At 44.4% G+C, this 27,397-nt stretch overlaps 1 protein-coding gene across 1 annotated transcript in view; it reads left to right on the top strand.

Moving 5' to 3' along the window:
* Positions 1-1,810: 1,810 nt before the first annotated feature.
* The window catches only part of zmiz1a (zinc finger, MIZ-type containing 1a), a 105,212-nt gene continuing 79,625 nt past the window's right edge, over positions 1,811-27,397 (top strand). Inside the window, exon 1 of the mRNA XM_030070362.1 lies at positions 1,811-1,939. The gene's annotated coding sequence lies outside the window, so the exon portion shown is untranslated. The remainder of the gene's footprint in view (positions 1,940-27,397) is intronic.

Raw genomic sequence — 27,397 nt, 5'->3', positions numbered from 1 at the left:
GCGGGAGGGCCGGACTCCTGCTGAACCCCCGCCCACCCTGCACCCTTCCCTCCCCCCACCCCTGCTCGGGCCCCCACTGCATCAGTGTCAGAAGCCCTGCAGGCAGGAAGCTAAGGATGGCAGCCAGTCAGGGTAGCATTCCCTTAAAAGAGAGGCACCTGGGCCAGAGAAAGCAGATAGGCCACAGGAAGGAGCTGCTCACAGGAATCTGACCCCGCACTGGTGACATAATGTAAAGGGAAATTGGGGTTTAGATTTTCACCTTTATTGATAGTGTTTCATCTAAGTTGAGCAGCTGCCAGTGAAAGTGAGCCCTTTTAAAATGCTGGAACAGGCCTATTTATGTTGTTAATTTAATTGGTGAGTTGTTACTTCAGGAATTCAACTGTGGTGTGTTTTTCTGATGTTCCATTTGCAGCGAGTGATCTGTGACACCAAGCATTGTTCTTTTTATATTATTTTGGCAAAACCACTGAAGAAATCCTGTGTCAGAGAGAGAGAGAGAGAGAGAGAGAGAGAGAGAGAGAGAGCAGTCACAGCATGAGGGGTGAGTGATTCTATCTGATGCACTGCGAGCTGCGCGGCCCTCCCTCTGGGCAGTTCAGCCTTGCTTGACTAGGAAGAGGGAAGAGCTGCGTGTGTGTGTGTGTGTGAGTGTGTGTGCTGTGTCCGCCTGTATGCACGCGAGTGTGTGTGGGCGCGCACGCGTCTGTGTGTATGTGTGTGTCGGGAGGAGAGACATTGTTCCTTGACGTCACCGCTCAGCCCAGCCTGCCGCTGCTCTCAAACATGTCTTTGTTATTCCGAGGCTTCCACCGGAGACCGGTGATCCGCAAAATACGGAGCCCGAGCTGAAGCCTCCTGGAGCAGGAGGGCGAGGGGGGAAAAATATGCAAGTATCGATGCAAAGATGATGCAAGTAGAGTCAAATGTAATAAAACGTAATAGCTGAAAAAAACATGGAAATTCAAAACAGCGAGGGTGACTATTATAGTTTATTACTTCTAATAATAATAATTCAAAAACTGCTATTTGTACCACCATTAATGTGGTAACATGATTTGTGTATAATGTAATAATAGTAATAAAATAAAATAAAATAAAATACTAACAGCCTACAAAAATACAATCACATTGGTACTTATGTTATTAGGTCACTACCACGAGCACTGCTACTACTACTACTACTACTACTACTACTACTAATACCACCACCAACACCACTACTAGCTTACTACTAACACGACCACTACTACTACTACTACTACAATCACTATTACTAAAAATAGTACTAAATGAGAGTTACTTGTAATGGAGTTTTATGTTATAATAAACAATAATAAATTAACAATAGCATACTATCATAAAAATACAAAATGCAAAGCGAATAATAGTATTACTATTAAAATTAGTAAAACTAATTATGAACCATAAATTAATGCTATTAAAATTCTAGTATTAAAATGTAAATAAATAAATAAATAAAGATACTAATACGTTTTTGTTTGTTTTATTTTATTGTATTGAATTTGATCACATTGTTTCTGTCTGGGCTGCTAACAGGCTACTCAGCTGACAGGAGACAGGAGACCCAGTGGCCCTGTAATAACAGCAGAGCAGACAATAGCTGGAGCCGAGAGCTCCGGTCCGCTCCGGTGTCATCAGCCTGTAGTGGCTCCGCTACAGCGGGTCGCGCTCGCTCTCCTTCCCGCGGAGTCTGGGACACATTTTGCCGGCAACCACCAAGCATGGCTCTGTGGTAACTGAATAGCCAGTGTAATCTGACACTTCAACTTGCCGTGCTCTACGGTAGTTGATTCAGTCACTCACTCACACCGTCTCTGGGCTCTCATGTCGTCTTTGTGAAGTGGAGAGGAGCACAGTACACACGAGGTTTGGAAAAACAAAAGCGGATTTCTCTCTGCGGTCCAATCTGAAAGTAAGTTTCGCGCCTGGTTATTTTTTTTTGCAAAGGGGGGGTTCAATGTGTGTGTGTGAGTGTGTGTGTGTGTGTGTGTATGTGTGTGTGTGAGCGTGTCTGTGTGTGAGTGTGTGGATTGCTCAAGATGGGGTTTGCCTCTCGCTGGACAGACAACCTGCTAACAATGGGGTGACCTCCTAGAAACCTGAAGTAGCCACAGATGAACTCGTGTCACGGGGCAGATTTTGATTTATTTTGCGCGGACGTCTGGAACAGGAACGGCGCACATTTACGCAGCGTAATTTCCATACTTGTGGGCTGTATCCTATGTTGGCTTGTGTGAACGAGTGCGGGTTTCGCTGAAGACAAATAGCCAAAGTCACTCTTGTCTGCAGGATTATTGGAGAACCGCGCAGATCGGGGGCTTGCATTTTGTGGAGACACTTGATAGGATTTGCTCGGCGCGTACAGGTCGCTGTATATTGGCGAATATGCAGTCTGGTCTTGGTTGATCAGCTGATGACTTTGTTGATGCTAAACTGGGAATGTATGTCACTTAGCTAAGAGTCCAGGGAGGCTTGTTGACTCCCTTGAAGGCTATAATCGGCTACCTGTTGTAATGCAATTAACCAGCAGATCCGTATGTTACTTTGTGATAATAGAGGATCTATTTCTAACACTCGCACGATCAGTCTTTATGCCGCCACAGTGTAATAAATGCACATGCTTGCATTGATAACCTGCACTGATAGGGTTAATTGGATCCTCACAGGACAAATTGTAGATGTGTGGTTCTCAAAGTGGGGTCCAGGGACCCTCGAGGGGTTCTTAAAGGGGTTCCAGCAGGTCTCCAGCAAACCGAGGAAGAGTTTAATTTCTCTGGTATTTAACCCACTAGAAATGATCCATAATAGAGAATGTAAGAGTGACTTGTAATCACAGGTTTCAGTTTCTCCTCCATTAGTTCCCCATGTACAGAGCAGACTGCTATATGATTCAATATTAAATCAACAACCCTAAATCTTACCATGTGGGAGTCCCTGGGACAAAAACCCTATCATTTTGGGGTCTGTGGCCCTGAAGTGTGTCTGTTTAGTGGATCCTTGACATGAAACTGTATGTGCCCCCCCTCCCTCTGGCTCCATGATAGAGGTGACTTCCAGCACATTTTGCGAACGGAGTCTGAATGAGTTTGACTCAGCGCAGCCTTCTGCCAGTCTGGCGGACCCTCCCCGTTAAATTCCTCCGTCTGGATGTGAGGCCAGCCGGGGCAGAGCAGAGTGGAGCAGAGGGGGCTCCCGACGGGAGGAGGAGGAGGAGGAGACTGCTGCTCTTTCATTACTGTGCACCCTGCTACAGAGGAGAGAGAGAGGGAGCGAGGAGACCACTTTAGGCACTGAAGTTGAAGGAAACATTGTTCCATGTTTTCATGTAGTGTTTTTTGAATCAAAAATGTGTAAATGTGCATCACAGCCTAACCAACCTTGACCCGTCTAGTTTTACTGACTCTTATCATCGGCAGTGTAGTGTAATAAAAAAGTAGGTGAACTGTCTCCACCAGCAGGTGATCGTCAAAAGGCAAACAACCTCAAATATAAATAAAATGAGTTCTAATTTAAGAGAAACATTAATTTATGCTTTTCACCCCTTTAAGGCCACTGCCTTCTTCAAAGACCTGCATCAGTTTGATAATCCCTGATGATGTATGCTGCGCATTCATGTTATAAACATTTATGTCACTTGCAAAGTGCGTGTAAAGTCATTTTGGGGGGCTTTACCCTTCACTCCGTCCTCGGTTATGATGAAATGGGATTGTTTCAGCAGCAGTGTTTTGTCAGAACTGCCGCATTCACTAGTTGTTAGTCTTTTATCTTTTGACAAACTGAAGCAGCATTAGTCATCTCAGCAAAGCATGAAAGGAAGGCATGTTTATTCAGAGTAGGTTACCTGATAAATTGTGAAAGAAAGAGGGCAAGGAATTAAAGCCATCTGCAACTGTTGGAAACTTGTGTATGCATGTGTGTGTGTGTGTGTGTGTGTGTGTGTGTGTGAGTTTTGTCTCCTTCTGTTGTCCCTCCTGGGGCCTCTCTGCAGCCAGCCAGCCAGCCAGCCTGTGAGGCAAGGCAGGAGAGTGTCTGATTCACTAAACAGGCTAACACACACTGGCTGTCTTGCTCCCTCTGTGTTCGGTCTGAGGATGGCACAGCACCCGTTGCTGACACATTTCACGGACACAAATTCACAATAAATTTAAACACAGCAGCTGGTTCAGCCCGAAAACAAGGTTTTGGCTTTTTTTTTTTCCATTCAAGAAATTTTAACGGTAACATAGAAGATGAAGAGCTTATTGGTTTGCTGTGGTTTTCTGGACTTTTATCATTTTCATGTTTATACAGCCACTATAAGAAGACTTACTTCCTTGAAAAGATTCACTGGAACAGTGCAATTTGTAATCACATCTCTCGATTGTTGCTCAGTATTGTTAAAATAGATCAGACTGCAACAAGTTACAATCCATATCGAAGTATCTGCCTCTAACAGCTGCAGCAACTTCTGAGATAACAGCGTACAGAAATGTGGTGCACCTTCCTTTGCATCACTGAACTTTGTAGAAGCAACAAGATAATGCCGGTTAGAGGGGTGTGCAAAAAAAACAAAAACAAAACAAACTGCTTGTATCTCTTTTTGTGAAAACTGAGCTTTTTTTTGTGACTCAGCAATTTATCAAGTTCCACACTTCTCCCTGCTGTTTGCTGTGCATCGTCACAGCCGCAGACACTGCAGCCCGATAAGTACTTAAAACCTGGCAAACACTAATCAATGCTTTGACAGCCTGACATTTTGCCTAACTGTTCGTGCTCTATTGTGGAGTGTTGTGAAATACTTGGCGGCTGTTCACTCGACACGGATTCTTGCAGTCTGGTGTCTCGCCATCGGCCTAAACCCACCCACTCACCCACTCCTGTCCCGAGCAGAAATCAGCCTTTGTTTCTCTCACTCTCTCTCTCTCTCTCTGTCTCTCTTTCTCTCTCTGTCTCACTCCTTTTTCTCTCACTTGTGGTTCAGCTTGGTAGTATTTTTCATCTTAGATGTTTTTGTTTCAGATGTGCCTATTTTAGTCTCCTAATAAGGAAAAAAGTTCTGTTGCCTCTGTGCATTTTAGGACTATCTTTGAGAAGAAGCTGCCTAAAGGGAGACTTCAGAGTGACTATTTGAAATGTTCCCTTTGAGCTGAGGTTGTACCCTCATGTCAAACAGTTAACTACTCCTAAATTTTGTTGTCATTGAAGCAGCTCCCCAGTCGAGCTATCTTGAGTTCAGGATTCGGTAATTGCAGTGTAGTTATATATACCTAATAGACAGAAGATGAACCGCCCACGTGTAAACTCATCCTGCGGAATATAATGACACATCAACTTGCTATGAGAGACAAATATGGATCAGCAGAAGGAACAGTCTGTCTCTGTTGCCCTTTAAGCGGCAGACCTTGGATAGAGAAGCATGCTGGTGAGTGGCACATCGCTGCTTCACATTCCTGGAGTGATTGAGAAAGTCAGGGTGGTGATCACAAGCGATGTAGCTGCAGTCGTTTGAATCCTTGAGCAAGGCATTTAACCTCCGACAGCACATATTTCGCTGCCTTGTGGCCAAGCGTAGACGACTTGTGGCTACACTGGGCAGGTCCCAGGTGTGAATGTGTTCGACTGTTTGAATATGAAACAGGGCGTTGCTGTAAGAGAACGTTTGTGCTCAGCTAAAACTTTCCCTGAATAAATAAAGGCTGAAAAAAAAAAAAAAAAACAGTCTGGCATACATTACGCTTCACTAACTTGTGCAGTCTTTGGAAAAGGCAGGTTGTACAATGTCCAGATAGTATAACACGATTTTGCTTTAAAATCTATTATAAAGTGGTGGTGATGTTGTGTATTATTTTGTGATAGGGTGATGGGTCGGTGATAGGGAAAATATCAGCCAAGCTCCTTGTATAAAGAGCCTCCTCTTCAACTTAGGGACAAATATATGAACAAATACAAATATTGCACTATTTTTGACCAAATACCTCAATATTGATAATGTGTGGATATTGTAGAATGACTATTGGTGCTTTCATGAGATATTTACACGAGATTTTCATACTGTGGATTGATAATTTGGATATGATGACCAAGCAGGCAGAGGCAAGCTCAGAAAATGGCATTCCTTTACTCTAGTGCATCCTTTTTAACCAGCAAAAGACATAACATATGCCATATTATGATACTAGAATCCCAGATGACACCTGTCAGTCTCATATCCCAATATCAGTACATTGAAATATTGATAGATCGGCCAGTCCTAGTTCAAGCTGGAGCTAATATGGCGTCAGGCTTACCTGGCCCTGTAAAAGTGCTTGTCAGAGATGAGAGAGTGCAGAGAGAAACACAGAGTGCAGAAAGGGAGAGTGAAGAGAGAACTTGCTGGCCTACCCTGTCACAGACTCATGCATGTTTGATTTGATGTTCTTTGAGAAACGAGTGCAGGGGACGTCACAATGGCCATGTCCTGTTCCCATCCGTGGAGAGGCAGGGGCCCTTGAATCATAAATGACACCCAGCCTCACCAGGAACAATATGAGAGTCAGAGCCCGCACAGGGAGAACAAAATGTTCCCTCTATCCATCCATCCATCCGCCCACCACTGCCGCCTGCACTCAAGACTTCTCACCATCGCAAGCAATTACCCTCACTTTTTTACTGCTGATGAAATCCTCACAGAGCCTGTCTCAGCTGCATTTGTGTGTGTGCGAGTGTGTGTGTCTGCATGCATGTCTGTGTCAGGGAGAGAGAGAGAGAGAGAGAGAGAGGAAAAAGAGATAGTATGTGTCTGAGTGAGTGGCGTTGGTGTGTGTCTGTTTGGCTTGTAAATCCTGTTTAAGCTAAACAAACTCATTGTCCTCATCCTCCAACTGGGTGCTGCTGCTGTGTGTGTTGTGTGTTTTCTCCTCCCTCGCTCTCTTTCTACCCCCCACCCCACCTCTCTCTCTCTCTCTCTCTCTCTTCCCTTTGAGTTGTAAGTACAGTCACTAATTAGTCCCCTCTCCCGCTTCATGCTGGGTCAGTGGGTTTATGGTTTCAGTGCCGAACTGTTGTGTTTGCCCCGTCTCTCCTGATAGCAGAGCGTGGCTGCAAGTCAGTGCACACACAGCCTCCTCTCCACACCTTTGTGTTGTGTCCCATGGGTTCATTTACCAGTCAGACACTCACTGAGGGAGCAGACCGATGTTTCCTCAGCTCTATGTTCCCTTACCCCTATGTTCCCTCAGCTCAATGTTTCCTCAGCCCTACGTTCCTTTAGCTCTGTGTTCTCTCAGTCTTATGTTTCCTCGAGCTCTGTTTCCTCGGCCCTGTGTTCCCTTACTTCCATGTTCCCTCTGCTCTGTGCTGCCTCAAACCCCGTTTTCGCTCAGCTCATTGTATATGGTCCAATTTCTTGACCAAAAGTTTGTTTGTTTTGCAACCGCTTACTAACTGTGAACCTAACCTTAACCAAACATAGGGCTTAGGGAACATAGGCCCTGAAGGAAAACAGGGCCTAATTTAGATGGGAATTTATTTGGGCTGACTCCCTCAGGACTGTGCTCTTCACAGCTCAGTATTTACCTAGTGCTTGACTTGTTGCCAGGTGTTCGACCAACCAGTCCAGCAAAAAGCCTGAGCTTGCTGGGCCAGAGTTCAGTCAATAAGTTAAAACCTGTTATGTTTCCACACAATGGCAATTCATCTTCTTTGAAACCAACTGAACAGTGTGCGACTGTAACTTAACGATACGTACACCCCACGCAGCACATTGTGGATATCTCTGGCTGATAGTATACAATGAATCTCAATAAAAAGAGATAACACGCCACATGCTGTGTTTATAATACCGTATATGCTTATAAGCGGGCTCTTGTCTAGCCAGCGCTGTAGTCTCTGTGTCTGCACCGTGATGCTGATTTTCTAGTGGAGGTTGCGTGGGAGATGGAGAGTGATGGCAGAGATTCTCTGAAGGCGGCAGAATTGTCTCCAACATGGCCTCCGGGGGTACATACTTCCTTGTTTTCTGACAAAGTAAATTAACTAGGATTTACTAACGCACAGGGACAGTATTTATTCTTTGCCTGCATCGTCAGTTATGAGGAGGAGTGAGAGTTGTGCAATATCTCCTCTCAGATAATACTAACTCTCCCCTGCACAGGCATATTCAGTACATAAGCTGAAGTGTGGTTCTTTTGAAAGAATATTTTTTTTTTGTTAAGAGGCATGTGAGACACCCATAGACTGTAATAACATGCATTCTGCAGATAAAGTTAGATGATGAAACCAGTTTTGATCGTTATGAAGAGCCCCAAAATAATTTTGGCATGTAATCTGAGCTCCACCACCCTGGTCAGTCTATTTTCTCACCCTTTTTCAGCATTGCCCAGTGACATAAAAAGTCTTTTTACTGTGTGTGTGAGTGTGTGCATGTGCCCATTCGGTGCCCTCCCCACCAGCAGTTGAGCCAGGCGCTTTCCCAGGGTTCTAAGGGCTGACATCCCTTTCATTTCCCCGTCTGGGCAGCTCAGATAAAGGGGCATATTTTAACCCTCCGTGTGGAAACGCCGACTGTAAAGAAACACAGGCTGGTGGTTTGGGACAGAGCTACAGCGCTAACTCCACTGTGAGAGAGGGTGGATACAGAAGAACAGCGAGGATATTAGGGATGATGAGGAAGGAGGCAAGTAAGAAAGGAAAGGATTTGAATTCAAAAATCCTCATTAAGTTATTTAAATTGCAGGAGGTTAGGCATTCAAAAAGACCAGTCTATACAGTATGCAAATATGAATCTGGAAGAAAGAAAGAACCAGGGTTTGATATTTTGAGCAGCACAACAGAGCAGATATCGCAAACGTTATCTGCAATCGCACACCAGATATCCTACCATCTCCCTTCTTTATCCTCGGTCTATTAGAGGGGCAATGTGTTTCACCACTTTTTTTCTAATCTCTCCCTATTACAAGTACGTCCTCCTAGCAAACCAAAGCCATGGTGAAAGCCATCGTTTATCATATCAGTAATGAGACCGGGCTAATCGTGTGTATTCCGGAGACAGCAATGATACACTGCATGGCGCTTGCCAGGAATCAGCCTCTAAACAATGTTTATCATTGTCTCCCAGGGCTCTTTAATTATCTGGCAAACATTATTGGCAAAACAGCAAGGGTCTCAGTACTTTTATGATATAAAAGATGCTGGGATATTGTTTTCAGTTAATTTGCCAAAACAAGTAAAAGCAAAGGAAACTGTGACATTGCACAAAATTAAGGGTGGAAATAACAAATTAGAGTTGTTGTTGTTGTCACTGTAATTAAGTAGGTTTTTGTGTACTTTTTTCACGTTTTTGAATAGTGTTGTGAAAAAAAATTAATTTGCTTTATTTAAAGTATGTTTTGGCACAAGTCGCTACATTTTAAATCACATCTGTTACAGGGTATAAATTTTGTATGCTCTCGGTGCAGCAGAAACTGGGTAATTTATGAGAGAAGAGTTTAGAGAAACAAGGTAAGGGAAAGTCAGCGAATGTCATCAGATCCAGATCACCTCCCTGGCCCTCAGCCACGGCTTTGGCCCATTTATATTTGCAGTTCTGCAAACGCTGTTGAGTACGCTGTAAGTGATGTGAAGAGGGACAGTCTGTGCAGAAACCACAACCCTGAACCGATCTGGTGCTTGGGGATAAAAGAGCATCGATAGTGATCTCAACCAAAGTTTTCCTCAAGTTCCAAATCAAATCCACTTAATAACTTTCAATATCGAATCAGATTTATTTATAAAGCTCTGTAACACGGCACTATTGCGACAAACTGCTGTACGCTGGAACTATTACATGACCACAGCACACATCTGTCATGAACTAGTGGATAATTCCAGTTATTTCCAACCTTGTCCTGCTTTTCACCATTGAAACAATAGATTATGTTCAAAATATTAGCGCTATATTAACTTCCATGATGCAGCTTTAAATACCTATAGTGCTGCTGTCCAATATGCACACACATACATATACCGACAAAACACACTCTTGTGCAATTGAACCTCTAAAGTGATAAAAAAAAAAACCTTCTTTTACAGTAACACTCACATTGCAGTTTAACACATTTCCTAATAGTTGTGACTGAACAATGATCTGTTAGTCCCTGTGAAGCTTTTTTTTTTTTTAAATCGTCGCTCCCACCGCTACAAGTTTTCTGTGCTGGATGTCACTTTTCTGCTGCATTCAGAAGAAGTGGAAGAACACGCTTTAGTTGCTGTATTTTGTTATTCTTATTTAAATAAGGCCGTAGTGTCACAGTAAAGACGTGTCATGTCTTGCAGTTATTGCTTTAATCCATTCTTTGCTCATGTGTATTATTTTATATTCTTGCAGAACCTAGTTTGACCCTTGACCTGTCTTTTCATCCTTTTAGTTTGATATGAAAAAGATCATCTACAAAAAAAGACTGTTTTCAATGAACCGCTTTTTCCATTTTCTGAAGTGGACTTTACATCTACCCAAGAAAAATCACCAAAGCAACATTTTGCTGTTACATTTTGCTGCCATTTCCACCCCTGTGCGCTATTGCATTGGCTTTTAAATGGATACTGGAATGACAATCTTCTATTAAGTAGTCTGCCATGTCTGTTGCTATCCCAACAACTCCCCCCATTACTCCAGATTACATACATTAGCAGCGTCTAATATAATTATTATACATCTCAGCCATATTGCTTTCACAGCCATCCCATAACCTCCACTTGGCTGCCTTGCGGGAGCTGACTGGAAACTGAATGGCATGTGTTGACATTGTTGAAGATACACGTGAGGAGATCACACGTTTCATGTCTGACTCATGTATTTAAGAGTGCGCGTGTGTGAGTGTGTGTGAGTGTGTGTGAGTGTGCGTGTGTGCTGTGGGGTGGGGGTGGTGGAGCTGGTGATACCACAGCCTGGCCAGCAACATCTTGAGGCTGTTGCACAATCTCCCTGCACCTCTCTACCCACTAATAAGTGTGGCTGTGACCTGAATGGAGCGAGTTGGTGTCTAAATGTGTGTTGCGAGTGCGGTTAATAATGGTGAGCAGCAGCAACAACAGCGAGCAGACAGGCGTGGATCTGAGGTACGAGTTCGGGCCAGACGGTCTGTTAATACACACACACACACCCCACCTCCACCGCCCCCACCACCACCACCACCACCGCCCGCCCCTCCATCCATCCGTGCTTGTCATGTCTGCGAGCATGTTTCCCTGGATATCAAATCAGCATGATTGTATAACAAGAGAGGAGGTGTGTCCTGATGCTGGTCTGCATGAAATCACCTTTAGCGTGCTCTGTGTTTGTGAGTGTGTGTGTGTGTGTGTGAGAGAGAGAGAGAGAGGGAGAGAGAGAGAGAGGGTGGGGAGGGTGGCTTGGGGTGAGTTCCTGCCCTGATTTTCTCTGGAATTCCTTTGTTTTTGGAAGCCAGAAAGGGGGAAACTGAATCTGCGTAGCCCGAGGGTCTGTGCTCCTTGAGAATTCTCTGCACACATCTCTCTGCCGCCAGCTCTGATGGTTTTAGAGGTGGCTCTGTTTTCAAAGCCAGGAACGGCCAAGGTGTTTTTCACCTTCCAGAAAGAGGTAGGAGAAGAAGAAAGGAGTGGGAAAAAAAAGAAAGACGACTTCACCAGGCATGCTTTTCAGACCAGAGGAGACCGATGCTGCGCAAACGTCGCTGAACTTACTGTTTATTTCAGAGCCGCCCAAATGAAAGTCAGAGGTAGAACCTGTCACTCAAGAAGGAAAGGCCACCTTTCCATGAATACAAATGGAAATCACTTATTTCCTCTTACCCTCGCAAACACAAAAAGACCACACACACACAGGCGCTCACGTGTTATTTGAATACACTGATAAAAAATGAATAATTGCGTCATTTTTTTTCCGTTTCTAATCATATTCCTAAGTAGGTTAACAACGGCTTTATGGCCATTTGAAGGTGGCTGCCTTAGCATTGTTAGCAGCTATCCCCAAACTGAAACGCAAAGTCACACAAATTTCACCTCATATTCATGGCTCATTGAGCCTGATAAACTCTGGGTAATGGTGTTAAATTTGTACAAAAGTATCTCCATTTACTCCATGCCGCCGCTGCTGTTTGCACCACAAGTTTTCCGTGACCAGATCCTTATCTGGGGGGCTGTTGCTTTAAGTAACTAACTTCCACAAAGGAGAGCTTTTCCCTCTCGTTTGAAGGGGGCTTGTGGTGAGCGAGGGGGAATTGAAAAGGCTTGTTGCCTGCCTCTATTGAACCAACTTCATTCTTTGCCGTGCCCTGGAACAGACAGGGGAAGGGGGAGAGGAGGGGGGGGGGGGGGGGGGGGGGGGGTTGGGAGGGAGGTGAGAGGAGGCAGTGGAGGTGGCAGAGAGGAAAAGGAGGACGACTAGGAGGTCTGATCACGTGAGCAATAATTGTGTTCGTGCTGGTCTCCTTTCAGGCTGTCACAGTAAATCTGTTTGACTTGTCACTTTGTAAATCATTACGAAGGCTAAAAGCCTCTCTATTGGATTGTGGAGGAAGGGAGGAGGCAGCAGGTTTCCTTTGTGCCTTCGACGAATGATGATAATCAAGTTTGTTTCTGGCCATCCTGCTGTGAGGCTATAATTAGCTCCCTTCTTCTCTCTTCTCATCTCTTTTCTGCGTGTTGCTCCTCAAAGGGGAAGTCGAGTGGGAGACTCTTTGTGCGGAGGTCATGTGTGGAGCGTTGCCTCACAGATAAGCGTGGAGTCATCCGTGCGTTTTCTGAAGTTTCTCTGCCTTTTGTTTTATCCGCGCTGTGCTGCAGAAGTGCGGCTCGTGTGTTTTTCTGCCTGGCGTGGAAGTTCATTATTCTGGGTGTAACGGCTCTGCTTGGGCTAAACCGATTTAAAGGATCACTAATGGTGATTTAGTGAATGCTAGGTCCCTCTGCCCCCCCCCCTCCAGGTCATTCAAGGTGATAGTCACTGCTTGAGGTATGTCTAAACTCGTAGCGTCACTTTCTGACCAAACCGGTTGCCATCTGACAGAAACATGACAGAGTACATCTCGTTCTGCAGATGAAGCCTGTGTGGCATGACGTGTGATCAGCATGCAGCCCGGGACAGCGCTCCTCATCCCCCCTCCCCTCCCTCCAGTTTTCTCTCTTTTTTTTCTCTCTCTCTCTCTCTCTATCTCCTCCTCTCTCTGTTTTCTTTTTCCTCCTCTCCTTTTCATGCCATCCATCTTCTCCTCTGAGCTCATACATGCCCCCGCCTCTCTCCTCTCCCTCTGCTTTTTTTTTTTTTTTTTTTTTTTTTTTTTTTACTTCTTTGGTGTGTGTGCCAACAGCACTCATGCCTGGAACAGAGTGCCAGGGCAGACATCTGTCACACAGTGTCCCTGATCTGATCTGTGGCTCGAAGCATCGGGGTCATGAAGAGTAGCAGCAGCCAGTACAGACACAGTAGGAGGGAATTGAAGAGTTCAGTCTCTATCTCTTGTCTCTCGGTCTCTTTCTGCCTTTGTGTCTCTGTCTCCCTGTTTCTCTCTCTCCATCACTCTCTGTCTCTCATTAAAATTCACACTGCACATAGCCACACACACACACACACACACACACACACCGGGGTATTAAGCTGTTTGTTGTCTCTGTGTGGAGCGTCTGTCATGTGGACTATGCAAGTCAACCTGGCTGGCAGTGCCCCATCGCTTCTTGATAAAGCTTTTCCTTAGACGCACAGGTGCAGGGTGGCTGCTGAAACGGCGGTTTTATCAAGCTGTTCGTCAGCTGTGATGATGTGCAGTTGATCTGAAAGGAGAAGTTTTGACAGTTAAACTGGAACTCTGGGCTTGTGGGCCAACGCCATTAGTGCCAAAAGAGTGTCAGAGTGGAATAAAAGATTGTGAATCGCGGTTGTGAGATTGTTTTAGAGGGAGAGGAACTGGTTTGACGTGTACACAGGCGGCTTTTTGACGCGTGAGTGAGGTTAAGAACAGTCAAAACATCTTAATAGTGACTTCATGGTGCATTGATGAAGAGTTCAACCAATAGACCTCAGAGATCAGACATAATGTCGACGTCAAGCCTTTGCCCAGTTCAGGTTCCAGTGCATTTTCTCGATGGGGAAAATCCATCTGGTTTTCACATAACCTGTCATAGTCTGTGATTTACGCTGCCATTTAAAACATAGATTTTTTGTTTTTGACATTTTAATCTCTTAATTGGAACTGGATCTACAGAAATCTGCCTCCTCTTTGCAACCAAAATAATTATTTCTCTAAAAAAAGCTAATTAAATTAAATAAAAATATTAAATACTATTCTGTGAACAGCTGCAGGATAAATTGATGACTAGAAAAATGCTATCTTGCTGCTTGCTCCTCAGCTTACTTATTATTTTAAACTACACAGACTGTGTTCAGGTTCTAAAAATGTACAAAACAGTTTTTTTTTTCCCATATATAAACAAACATCTGTAAATGATTTTGAATGAATGAGGAAAACCCCATTCATTTCTCCCACGGACAATCTATTTTTAGAGACAGAGGTCTTGAAAATGCTAACAAATCAGAGACGAATGACGACACGACTTCTGGGGCGTAGTTTACAATTTGAAATGATTCCTGCATGCATTATCTGCCACTCCAACATCTTCTTATAGCAGGAAATAAAAATCAAGGAAGGAAGATAATTGTCTCAGGGGGTCTTTAATCAGCCTATCATGTTTGTGGGAAAATGTCAAACGCTGAAGAGGGATTGCCATTATCAAAATAAAACAGTAGGCCCTTCTGATTATCTCCACACCCCAGGGAGCTGAAGTTCTTGTAATTCAGCTCATCTGACATAAGTCAACAGCAAGGCAAAGGAAAATGTTGGCACACGTGTGATGAGCAGATCTTAGCATTTAGTTTACTTAATGCAGCTGCCTAGATTAGATATATTGCAGCCACACTTGTTATCTTTTGAAAGCTAATTGAGCTGTGACACTTCGTTGGCAGGAGCCCAAACCCATCATGGCTCCAATTGTAGATGGTATTTTAATTACTAGTAACAGGAAGATCAATAATCACCTGATATGACCAGTCGGACACGTTGTAGACATTAAGAAAATACATTTTCTGTCCAAATTTCAGATAATATTTACTGTGCAAATATTAGCTGTCTGGCTAGGTGTACATTCATTTTCATCACTTAACCATGGGCAACACTTAGTGTCATAATCACTCTTTCATACCTTCATGCTGTTGCAGGGTGACACCCATTCAAACTTCACCACTTGTATCTATTTCTTTTTATCACGAGAGAAGTCTGCATCTTCCCCACATACCTCTCTATCAAAGCTGAAAATGCAGCTCAGGCTTTTCGGTGACAGACGGTCACATTTGCCTGTAGCTTGTCAAAATGTCGGTTCTAGTTACAGCCTGTCTTTATTTTTCCTTCTCTGTCAGATTTTTTTTTTGATGTTTTTATGGAACGAAGAGCCTTGCATCCCTAAACCCAGATGCATCCCAGCGCTTTGTTTTGCACCTTGACCCTTGGAGCTGGAAGCTTCTCCTACAGTATCCTCTCAGTGTCCTCTCTCTCTCTGCTCCCCTTGCGCATGGAAAAGGTGTTTTATACCGATGACAGGCAAGGTCGGGCCAGTGAAACAGGACAGAGGGAGTAGGGGGAGTGAGGGAGGGAGAGAGAGAGAGAGGGGGGAGCGGCGGAAGGAGGAGTGAGAGAGAGGGAAATAGCCACTGCAGCGCTCCTGGTGTGCCACCCGCTACTTGGCTGCAGCTACAAATCAAGTTGAACTGAGTTGCTGCTGGCACTGCGCCATGACACTGATCACTGGCACACAGAACACTGTCAAAACCATCTTGATGGGTAATTAGGAATACTCTATCATTTCTGCTATCACTTAGCCGTGCTGCCCCATGTTGTCTAGTGCGCATGTTGTGTGTGTGTGTGTGTGTGTGTGTGTGTGAGACCCACAAGCTGGGGACGTGAATTGTAGGGGAAGAGCAAGTGACACTGTAAATAAGTACATTTTTACACAATGTGGCGCCAGCTGGGTGGACATTGAGAGAGGAGGCGCTTAGCTGACCCTTTGAAGGCGATCCAAAACTACCAGGGATGCACGTAGTCTAAAGTAGCTCACTCTCCTGTCCTGTGTGTGTGTGTGTGTGTGTGTGTGTGTGTGTGTGTGTAGGCCTGCACATGCACAAGCAGTGCAGCGTGTAACCTTGTGGCTGTCTAAAGGGTGGCAGCGGCGTTATAGCTCTTTGTGAGTGTCGCTGATGCGCATCGTGTCCTGTGTGACTTTGACCAGGCAGGCCTCGCAGCTTATAGAGCAGAGAGGAGGGGAAAGGATAGACAGAGCGTACAACGGAGAGGGAAAGAAGAGTAAAAATAGAGGAGGCCTGGCTGTTCGCCCCCTCCTATGATTTAAACATTTAGAATTTCCTATTAACCCTCATCATTCACAAGAAGACCTCAGCTAAAATGCCTACTTTTACACTTACGCTGTGAACAATTTTGCAATTTGAGCCGTTATTATCCTAATTTGCACGAGCGAAAATGAGAGAAAGGGAGAGCACGTTGTGTGCCCTTTGATTAAGTGGGATGTTTGAATGTGGGCCCTCCACCTTCAAGAGAGATTTGATACTTGAGGGGTTGAAGTGTTTTTGATGGAAACCCCATGAATGATTGATAACAGGAGGAGAGCGGTTAAAAATCTCCCTGCTCCAGCACCATCAATTATTCAAAGCTCTCTCCTTGTACTTTGGTGGCACATAAAATATCAGTCACCATCTTGAAATCTCGAGTTGATAATATCTGTCAAAGAAATTAGGGCTTTGTATTGACTTCTTCCCCCATTTAAAAGTCTCCTCACCCGTGGCAGGTCTGGTGTGCATTTTTGAAAAGAGGGGGGGTGCTGGTTGCAATGGCTTACAACTCTTGGCAGCAGTTTGTCACTCTTTGCTGCTCTCATTATCAAAGGAATGTGTCTCTAGACCTTTTATAAAAAATGCTCCTTGATTTTTAACGCAGGTATTTGTTGCATAAAAATGGCATTGGGTAATAATGGAAACCAGGTCAGATTAAGGTTTGGATACATTGGAAATGAGTGTAAACTGATATTAAGGTTATTATCATACTACATTTTTTGCTTTGGTTTGAAGTGCAAAGTGTGCACATAAGACAGAGAAAAACCTATAAAACACTGCTATTCCCCTGCAGGTGTTGGCTTTACCTTGAGATGTCTCAGTGCCAGCCTGATAGAGATAACTTCATAGTCATAGCTAGAATGCCTCAGTTCCCCCTCCGCCCGCGTTGAATATTGGAGTCACGCACGCCCGGTACATGTCGAGTATAAGGTTGAGGGACTGAGTGGATGTTTCAAGTGATGCTGGAGATTCGTGTCGGGCTGTGTGCGAGTGCGTGTCAGTGGAGCAGAGAGCGCGGTCAAAGTCCTGCGGAGCCGAGTGGTGATTTAAGTTGCATCGAGACGAGCTGACAGGCCTGCGGGGTTCCTCCGTGTCATAGCCAAGGTTCCCGTCAGCCCTTGCAGAGGGAATTCTGTCGGAAAGCACCGCCGCACTTCCACACCGGAGACCTGATTAAGTCTTTATGCTGCATGTGGCAGCCGAGGAGCGGAGCGTTCGGCTATTCTACTCGAAATGCTCCCAGGCTGCTTCAAGGCACGCCGCGGTAAGATGTTTCCTTGATGTTTCAAGTGGTTGTTGGAACCCTCCCAAAGGTAATGATTATTGGCTGCCATTAACACAAAGAATGCGTGCCAGTGCTTCCATTTGACGGTGCTGTTCTGTTTTTGCGTCATCTGAGTGACACCCTCATTTACTGGTGTCAATATTCGAGTTACTCATTGACTAAAAATGGAGCCCTGCTGAACTGTTTGTATAATTTCTTCCCCCTCAGTGACACACAACAACCACAACGCCTTGGGATAAGTAGAGAGAAATATCAAACACCCTTTAAAAAAAAAGCGGAAAATTGATCAAAATGTTGGGACAGCAATGAACAGATTCATGGATTTAAAAGGTGACATTAAAATGAAAAGAAACGGCAACAAAGTGTGGGCTGTTCTTCCTCATCTCATGGTTATCTTTGCTGTGATCAGCGTGTCCCATCATGGCAGCAAATCACCGTGTGCTGCCCGTCTTGTGTCAACAGTGGTGTATTTACATAAGCTGCTTCCCCGTTGGCCGCGGCTTCTGTACTGAGAGCACCAGAAGCTGCAGTGGTGAGGCGGTGTGATTAGATTTACAGATGGAGATTAATGCGAACAGAGGTAATGGCACAAAGGCATAAATCACGAGGAGGAGGCTGGAGGCACTGTGCTTGACCTTTTTGAATGGTGATAATGATGCCGGAGTCAGATACACTCCTACCGGGGGCTCCAGTGCCCGTGTGGCTAAGTGTAGAGAAGGCTGTCATAAATGGACAGTTTGTGTGTACATGCTGGAAATGAGGAGTTAATAGGTGGAGCGGTCAATGCCGCAGTGCATTTAGATTAAAGGCCTTTGTGTAATGATCGCATGCTGTGGAGCAGGCTTGCCGCGGTGGTCGGTGTTACCGGTGTTACACGGAGTTCAGGGATACACAGATTACATTACAAACCGTTGTTTTTCTCTCTTTTATTTTATTGAAATCAAATTTTTGTGCATCAGCGTCCACATTCATTACATTAAAAAAAAAAAAAAAGCTGTAAAGTGTAAAATGCAAAGTGTCTTACTTATTATTCTTGGTCTGATCACTGGCTATGCAGTTGGCCGGTGCAGTGTGACACTATGTTGCGTTCAACATAGAGTCGTTGATTCTCGCTCAACTTGCTTGTCAGACACCACTGCGCTTTTTATTTTTATTTTTATGTATTTTATTTTATTTATTTATTCATTTATTTTTTTTGGATGAACCTCCTGTGGCATGCACTGCTGCACCCAAAACACAAAACCCCCATTTAAAATGAATGAGATTCCTTGTGTTTTTGCCACAATGGCTGATCCTGTGTGAATTCAGCCTAATGAACCAACCCTCTAAGCCACGTCTTCCCATAGTCTGGACCTCAGTCTGCATTCGGACTGAATGAATACAGCGCGTGACCGAGTGTACCGTTTTTGTTTTGTGTGTTCTCGTTGCGGAGTTCACACTTAAACGTCATACTAGTTGAATTTGCTTGCTTTGCGGGTGGTGTGAAGCTTTTAACAGTAATGTAATGAGCGGTGTTTTCATCACAATGAGTAACGCCATCCTCACTTCACCTCGTTCACTGAGCACCTTTACATGCACACCATATTCCTGTATTATTCGGAATATCCGCAATATTCCGGTTGCGCACGAGTCATGTAAACACACCGAACCCGATTAAGGTCATATTCCGGTTGGAGAAAATTCCAAATAAGACCCCTGGCATATGCGTGTTCTAACCAGAATATTGTGCCATGTAAACACCTTAATTGGAAAATGCCCCGTACCGGAATATTCAGTTACGTCTGCTCATGCTCGATTCACAATGAATCCTGGGACGTCTTTGTTGCTATGGTTACTGTAAGCGGGGAGAACAACATGGCGAACAGCAGCAAGAGCCAGGAGTCTGCAGTCTGCCTTCAGCTAATGAAAGACTTCAATATCATGGAGGATATCGATGGGAGAAAACACAGAAATAGTGACAGCTTCTTCTTCTTCTTTTGTATTTCTGGCAGAACAGACGCCTATACGCGTACTCCTGCCCCCGCAGGTTGAGTGTTGCATTACATAAGAGCGTGGAATACGCTAAAACACAGGAATATGCCAAGTAACATGTAAACGGAATATTCCAGTTGCTGCAGCGCATATAAACACCTTATTCGGAAAATTACCTTAACCAGAATATTGACCCAAATCGGAATATGGTGTGCATGTAAACGTGTGTGTGTGTGTGTGTGTTCTGAGCCCAGCACGCGTTCAAACAGAGCAGAGCAGAGAGAAACTAGCGCGAGTTATAATTGCGTTGATTAAATGTTTGTTTTCGCCAGTTGTTCTTGACTCCTGACTTTGATTAAAAATCAGATGTGGATCTTTGAGTGATAAGTTTGAGAGCCCCTTTTCTAAGCATTCCTGTTGTCAAGAAGTAAGGGAGAAATCTATGGGTCTAACGTTAAAGATCAAAGTACAGATATTGAGCTGACGAATATGTTCTTGTGTAAAACGGCGGTGTTATTGGTAACGCCGCTGTTGTCACGAGTTTATTTACGGGGAACATTTCCTCACCGAGGCATCCCTAGCGTGAAGCTGTCGGAACATTACATGGCACAAAAGGGAGGGAAATCAGTGAATGCACTCATCTGCTACACACACACACACACACACACACACACACATATACAGCAGAGCAAAGCGGGCAGATACCTGGCGCTCAGCCTCTTTCTGAAAGTGGGAAGTGAAACCTGCCTGCCTGCCTGTTTTTCTGCCTGCCTGCCTGTCTGTCCGTGTACCGCAGAGCATCGGCAGGGTTATTAGAAGAGCCCTATGGCTGCCACTGATAAGGCATGTATGGGTGCTGCCACTGACAGCGCTGCCTGCGTGGCAAACACAAGTGGCCTGGCCGGGGGATTACTGCCTGCTGCCATTTCTGCTGATGCCTTTCTTTATGTTATCCTCTCCAGTCAGACGTGCTGCATTTGAATAACTTGGCTGATGTTGTAGAAATGGAACTCCTCGAAATCTCCACCTGCATACAAACACCCTCGCGCCGCTTCCTCACAGAGGTGCGTTGAAGATTTCGACTTTCCCTTTTCTCCATGGCTTCCCTCCCGCTCTATGCCTACCCCCCCTCCTACACAGACTAATGGCCACAACTGGTTATTTACATGCTCTGTCACTTACAGGGAGGAGTGATGCTGATGGGTTAGGAGGCTCACTAATCCACTCGGCTGCTGTCATTAGAGAGAAGCAAACAGACTATTACCACCTCCTCCTCACTTCGCTTATCATGAAGCCGGCCTGACCCCGCACATACACACACACGGGCTCGTGCACTCTCACACACGGCTGTGATGGAGAGGGCCTCTTGTTTCTTCAGCGCTACTGAGTGGAGCAGTGCTTTGGTAATTGATCCTGTTTCGTACATAGGGGAGAGAGAGGCGGAGAGAGCGGGAGAGAGGCCCTAAGCGTTGTCAGTTTGCTGCATTAATTTTTCAACTGCGGCCAGTGAGACCAGGGGGGGCCGGGGGGTGAGGTGGGGTTCCACAGCAGAGCCCGCTCAGAGGAATTGTACCAGTGTACCTCGAGCTGCTGCTTTGTCTGTGCCGGGGAATATGCAGTGAAATATATAAATATCTGTAAGACTCAATTACAGTTCAACTGTGAGCACCGATAGCAGCGCCCTCTCAGCATCCTGCTGATGACATATTTGTTTTTCCTCCCCTCCTCCCCTCCCGTGGCTCAGAAATAGCCTTCTGGTTGTGTGACTCCTGCCTCTTTGTTTGGGCGTTTCTGCCTTCTCATGCCGTACAATATGTGTGGCTGATAATAGACAGACCGCGCTCTGTGCTGTTTGATCCCAACACTGCGCTCTGGTCGCTGACTCACTGGTGATGTCATCAAGGCCGCCAACAAGGAGGAGGACAGGACAGGACAGGACAGGACAGGACAGGACAGGAGCAGGGTCTGTTTTTGACTTGCTGCTTGTGCTCACTGCAGTAGAAATGATTATGGGTTATGAGTCCCATTCTGCTCCTTGTTCTGCTCTGTGTCAGAAAGCCCTTATCCCGAAGATAAAAACACAAATAAACAGCACCATTCTTATCTCGGCGCTGGCGTGTGGCTCCTCGTTAAATGGAAAGGATACGGTCTGCCTGGTGATTTCGGTTCACGTCAGAGAAACAGCGGAGAACACTTCATGAGTCATGAAGAAGTGGCCATATTCACAGAGGACGTCACTGCTGACATTTGTTGGTGGCATGAGTCACAATTTCTTGCTTTTATTTATTATTTCCTCAGCAATTTGTGTGTGACACATTTCATTTAGCGCCTCTAATGCTCGGCATCCGCTGGGAGACTTATGGTAGCCAGGCAGCAGCTCGCAGCTCCTCACAGATGTCAAGTGAAGTATCTCGAAATGCTTTGTGATGATATGTAAAGCACACTGTGGGGACAGTGCTGCTTACGGGCTAACATGCGAGCATTAGTCACGAACATGTCATACGATTAGCCGAGAGACACTAGATTGAGTGTCATGACGATAAAATCGCAACTTTGCCAAAATCCCATCTCATCGCTTTCACTTCTAAAGGAAATGTGTTTAAAATTACATTTAAAAAGAGGATATTTACAGGAGAATCCTCCAAATTTGATCATTTAGCCTGAAAGTAATTTATTAAGGTGATGTGAATTCCTTCTAAAACCAAACATGCAAAATGATCTCATCCATCCACAACAAAGTACTATATATATATATATATATATATATATATATATATGCTTCTATGATGTGTTATTCTCGACTCAGACTGAAACACTTTGGAGCTGTTTAGTGCATTTCAGGACACAGCAATATTACTACACCCTGGAGTCTGTGAGCATATCAGGATGTTTAGCAGGTGTTTTCAGTGACTAGTTACCTAACAGTTGATCTGTGCCAATAATATGCAAACAGGCTGCACTGCATAGTAATACAGGTGCATTTTGCAAAATAGTTGCAAATCGGTCTGAATGAAAAATGAGATATTGTAGATAAAAAAATATTATTTTCTGTTATGGATGGATGAAATGCTTCTTGTGTCAAATCTCAGGCCATTCCATTTATTTTACAATTAATTAGCTGACAATTCTTTTTTTTTTTTTTGGAGCAATTCAAGTTCATTAACCACAATTCAATAACATTGCTTCGATTTAGATTTTATATCCATTTCATAAAAATTTGAAAAAAAAACAAAAAAAAAAAACCATGATATATTCTACACAAAAACATTAATGACACACACATTTCACAGTCCAGGTGAATAGTGAATGATTCCATTCAGAGCATTTAGTGTCTATTCATGCTGAAGTGAGAGCATTTCATTCTATTTATTTCTTTGAGCAGGTCAATGTGGCTGAATCAGCAGAATTTACAATCAATCACACTGATGCAATGCATGAGTCGTTACTCCCCAAGCATGCATCCATTACGCAACAGGTGAGGAACTCGTGCCACCTTGTGTCAATAAATCCGGACTACCCCTTTTAACATTACGACACAGCAAACACTATAAAAGGAGGATCTGGGCGAGACATGAGAGGTGTAATTAACAGCCTTTGTCAGGTCACACAGGTGAGAGTCCTCCCTTTACCCCTCTCTGTTCACTCCTGTCGAACAGGTGTGTTTTCTCGCTTGGCTCTGATTCCTCTCCACCGCTGCCCCTCCTACTCCTTACAACCCCCCCCCCACACACACACACACACCCCCACCCCAACCCACCCACCTAGCTAGCCGGGACAGGCCTGCTTCCACTCCAAAAGCATGATTGCATTCTTGAGCTATTCCACCCCCCTCCTTCAGAACACGAGCTCTTCGCATCTCTCTCCCTTTCAAGTGGAGACTGCCGGCCGCGTTTTTCCCTTTGAAGATGTAATCTTGGACACAAAGACATCTCCAGGATTATCTTAAACATCTTCAGTATGTCAACAGCCTAGCCCTGTTTCAGAGCAGCGCTGGCTGTAATGACAGCCGAAGAAGAGGCAGCTCCACAGAGGTAATCACAGGGTCAACTCCGCTGACTACTATCAGGCCAAACTCCCACTGTTTGAATAAGGATGATAACAGACACAATGAAATGATATATTTCCCTTTGTGGCGAGGCTGTGTTTACCATTGAAGGTAATGGCAGGCAGGGAGGCTCTCAATGACAGACAGAGTTGGGAGGTGAGGCTCACTTATCTCATAGTGGTTTCCAAAATGTTATGGAAATCATTAGGGTGCAACATCATAACTAAGCAAGCACAATAAGACGAGAAGCATCATCGAGTGCTCACAAGAGGGAGGGCTACTATACACCAAATTAGAGGCGCATAAGTGGGCGCTCCTTGGAAAGGATCTTGACTTTGTAATCATATCAGATGTTATCGGGAGAAGATTTTAGGAAGGGTAAGTGCTCGAAAACTAAATCAGAGAGAGGCTGCCAAGGGAACACGTTGTTATCATAATTACCTGCTGAGCGATGACTGCAGAACCGCTGCTGATGTTGTTGCGTAGCCGCCCTCTCCTTTCTCCGGCAAGGCTGTCTTGTGTGGGCTGCAGCCTTCTTCAACATCTCTTTGTGCGCTGTTTGGTGTGATTTTTGGGCTTGTGTGTGTGTGTGTGTGTGTGTGTGTGTGTGTTTGTGTGTGCGCACGCTGGGAACAGAGACTGCAGGCCAAAAGCGCAAATATTGTTTTGGTGAGATGTGGGTCGTAGATTGAAGATGGACTTGCGTCAGTGTGTACGTGCAGACGCTGGCAGGCTCAGGAGTTGGTCCCGGGAGCAGAGGTGAACCAGAGACCTCATCTTCTCCATTTCAAACAACAGCCTGCTCCCGCCGGCACACAGCGCCTGCCTGCATGGGTTTTCATTACAAATGATCTGTTTGAATGAAATGCAGCCCCAGCTCCTCACTGTTGGCATTTAAGGGGGAGGAAATAACAGATGATGATATCAGAGAGTGAAAGAGAGAGAGTGAAACAGAGAAAAAAAATGAGAGAGAGAGAGAGCACTCGAGGAGGAGAAACACTTGACCTGTTTGTTTGGGAAAATGGTATTCCTCTGCTAATTTCCTCCTGATAAGTATCTGACAGCTCATAGTAAAGTGTTTTATCTTGGCTGAAGGGAAATGGCTTCTCTCGCTCGCAGCGCCAATCGATTTCAAAAACTCCCCTGCTTTAAATTGCATTCTCTGCTTTTGGAGTTCTTCTATTTGCATAGAGATAATCAATTACATATATTAGCCTCCCTCTTTTAGCTCAACGCAGACATTCTCTTTCTCCTCCCTCCCTCTAGACACCGCTGCTGCAAATTCTCACCTCTCCTCTTCCACCCTACATCATTGACTACTGTTTGCAGTGTTGGGGGGCATTGATTTTTACTGCTATCCCTCTCTCTGGTTTAACAGTTGATGAGTTGTGTTAAGACGCCCAGGGACAGCCCTGCCTGTTTTAAGGAGATGAGGTTTGCTTTTATAGCCCTCCTGCTTCCTCAGCCTTGGATGAAAAGTGTGCATGTATGTGTGTGTGCACGCGGGCACGTGCATGTGTGTGTGTGTGTGTACACATGTGAATGAATCTATCTGTATGAGCAGAAGCAGCCGCTTGAGACTAGGATTCCCCCCAGGAAGCTAAAGTAAACGTTGTGGTGTTAAGGGCTTTTAACAGGCAAGCTTGGGCTTTGTCATCTCCAGCATTTGAATCACTTTAAAGACTTTCTGCAGAAAATGGGTTTATCTCAGTCAATGAACAAGCACATCATCAGATACGATTACCAGGATTGAAGTGTTAAGAGAACAGAACCAAGCGAGATTATGAAAGAAGAGACGACAGAGAGTTTAGATTCAGAGGTGACAGGAAATGTAGCTTCTGGGAGGCACCTATATCCAAGCACAGGCAAACTCACACTGGCATGCATACATACTACTCAGAAGTCATGGATACAGACACAAACCTCATTTAACACGATTAGCTTCTTTGAAGATTTTACCGCAGCCCGTTTTATCCGGGATGAAAGAGTTCACACTCCTGACAGGAAAAAAAGACTGGAGTCTGCAGAAGCTATGAAGCACTCAACTTTTGACTGCAGCATTCTCCACTTTATCAGGGAACGCACCGCTTTGTGCTGTGTCACTCTCAACGCCACATGTAATGTACGGCTCAAGTGGTAGCAATTTTCTTTTACTTTCATGTCTCCCATGCAGTGCTACAAGCGAACCTCGATTGCAGATCTCCGCTTGACGTTCTAGCGCGTTTATTTTCTCATAAATGTTTGTGTTTTTCGCTGATTGCTCCCTGGCAGTTTCCAATATGCAGAAACGCAACACCCTCCCACTACCTGTCCCCTCTCTACTCTCTGGCAGTGAAGCCTGATCTCATTTCAGGGTATGAAAGAAGAAAAAAGTTTGCTCAATATTACACTTAAGCGAGAATCCAATCTGAGCTCCACTGTGTGAAAACCATGTCGGTCTTTTACAAACATGCATTAAGCAAAACATAGCTGTTGAATGATGTCGGTCTGGAAGGCAAGACTTCACTCTTGACCAACAGATGCTGTCATAGAATAAATTAGAGCAATTAAAAAAACAACCCAATTAAAAATGTAGTGACTGTGTTTTCAGTGCTCGATGTATGGGCAAGTTAACAGTGTGATATTGTAATCTCGCTCCTAAATCCGTCCCCCCTCTACCTTCCCCCATCACACTTACACACTCACTACACACACAATTTTAAGAGGGTCCATTGATGCGTGTTATAGCTGGGTAATAGCAACCTAATAGGCTTACCTGTCAGCACTATATGGGACATGGGTCCTGTAAATCACATTTGTCTGTGACACCTGCTCGGCTCCCTCCATATTTATGGCTCCGTCTCTCCTCCACCCTGTCCTCTTCTTTTTGGCCATGGTCCAAAGTCAACCCCTCTTCCCACAGAAAGGTCTCGCCCCCTCCCTCTCATGGATTAAATGAATGGGCAGGTGTTAAGATATATGGTGTGACCAGCGTTGGGGAAGTTACTCTCAAAATGTAATGTGCCACTTGTGACGTATTGCTCCTCATTAAAAATAGTGTGTTTTCACTTAATTATTAGCTGATTAGACATATATTCTATCAAATATTAGCTTCTGCACACAGTAATTTGTTAGATTACTTTAATATAACTTTGATGGTGAGTTACGCTGACAGCTCTCAAAAACAAGTCCATGTAATGATTTAAAAGGAGCATAACATGTTAACAAAATAATAAATAAATGAAAATAAATAAAAAAGTAAACAAACCAACAAGTAAATAAATCAAGTGTCATATTTGGGAGGCAGGTAGCCTAAAGCCTACCAGCTTACAGTGTAATCTCTTAAAAAAACAAAACAAAACAAAAAAAAAAACAACCAAATATTTATTTGTAGGGTAAATTATATTGAGTTTTGCTTAATAAAACAATAAAAAAAACCATGAAATTAAATGCCTACTATTACCTGAGACTAAACGTCTTACAGTCAGTACTTCAACAACATAATGCGCACCTTGCAGTGCTTAAAAATAAAGTACATCACTTTATCAGTAAATGCAATAATATTATTCCATTTTAACTTGTTAAATTACTTCATTACTCAGTTAAGTAATAATATTATGTAACTTACTAAGTTATGTAACCTGTTACACCCAACCCTGGTCTGACACCTGCCTCCTTTGTTTATACCTGTCCTATCTAAATTTTTATAAAATGTTGTTGAATGGAA

This window comes from Myripristis murdjan, chromosome 15 (assembly GCF_902150065.1).
Source record: "Myripristis murdjan chromosome 15, fMyrMur1.1, whole genome shotgun sequence".
NCBI classification, from domain to species: Eukaryota; Metazoa; Chordata; class Actinopteri; order Holocentriformes; family Holocentridae; genus Myripristis; species Myripristis murdjan.
This window is presented reverse-complemented; position numbering and strand designations above follow the sequence as displayed.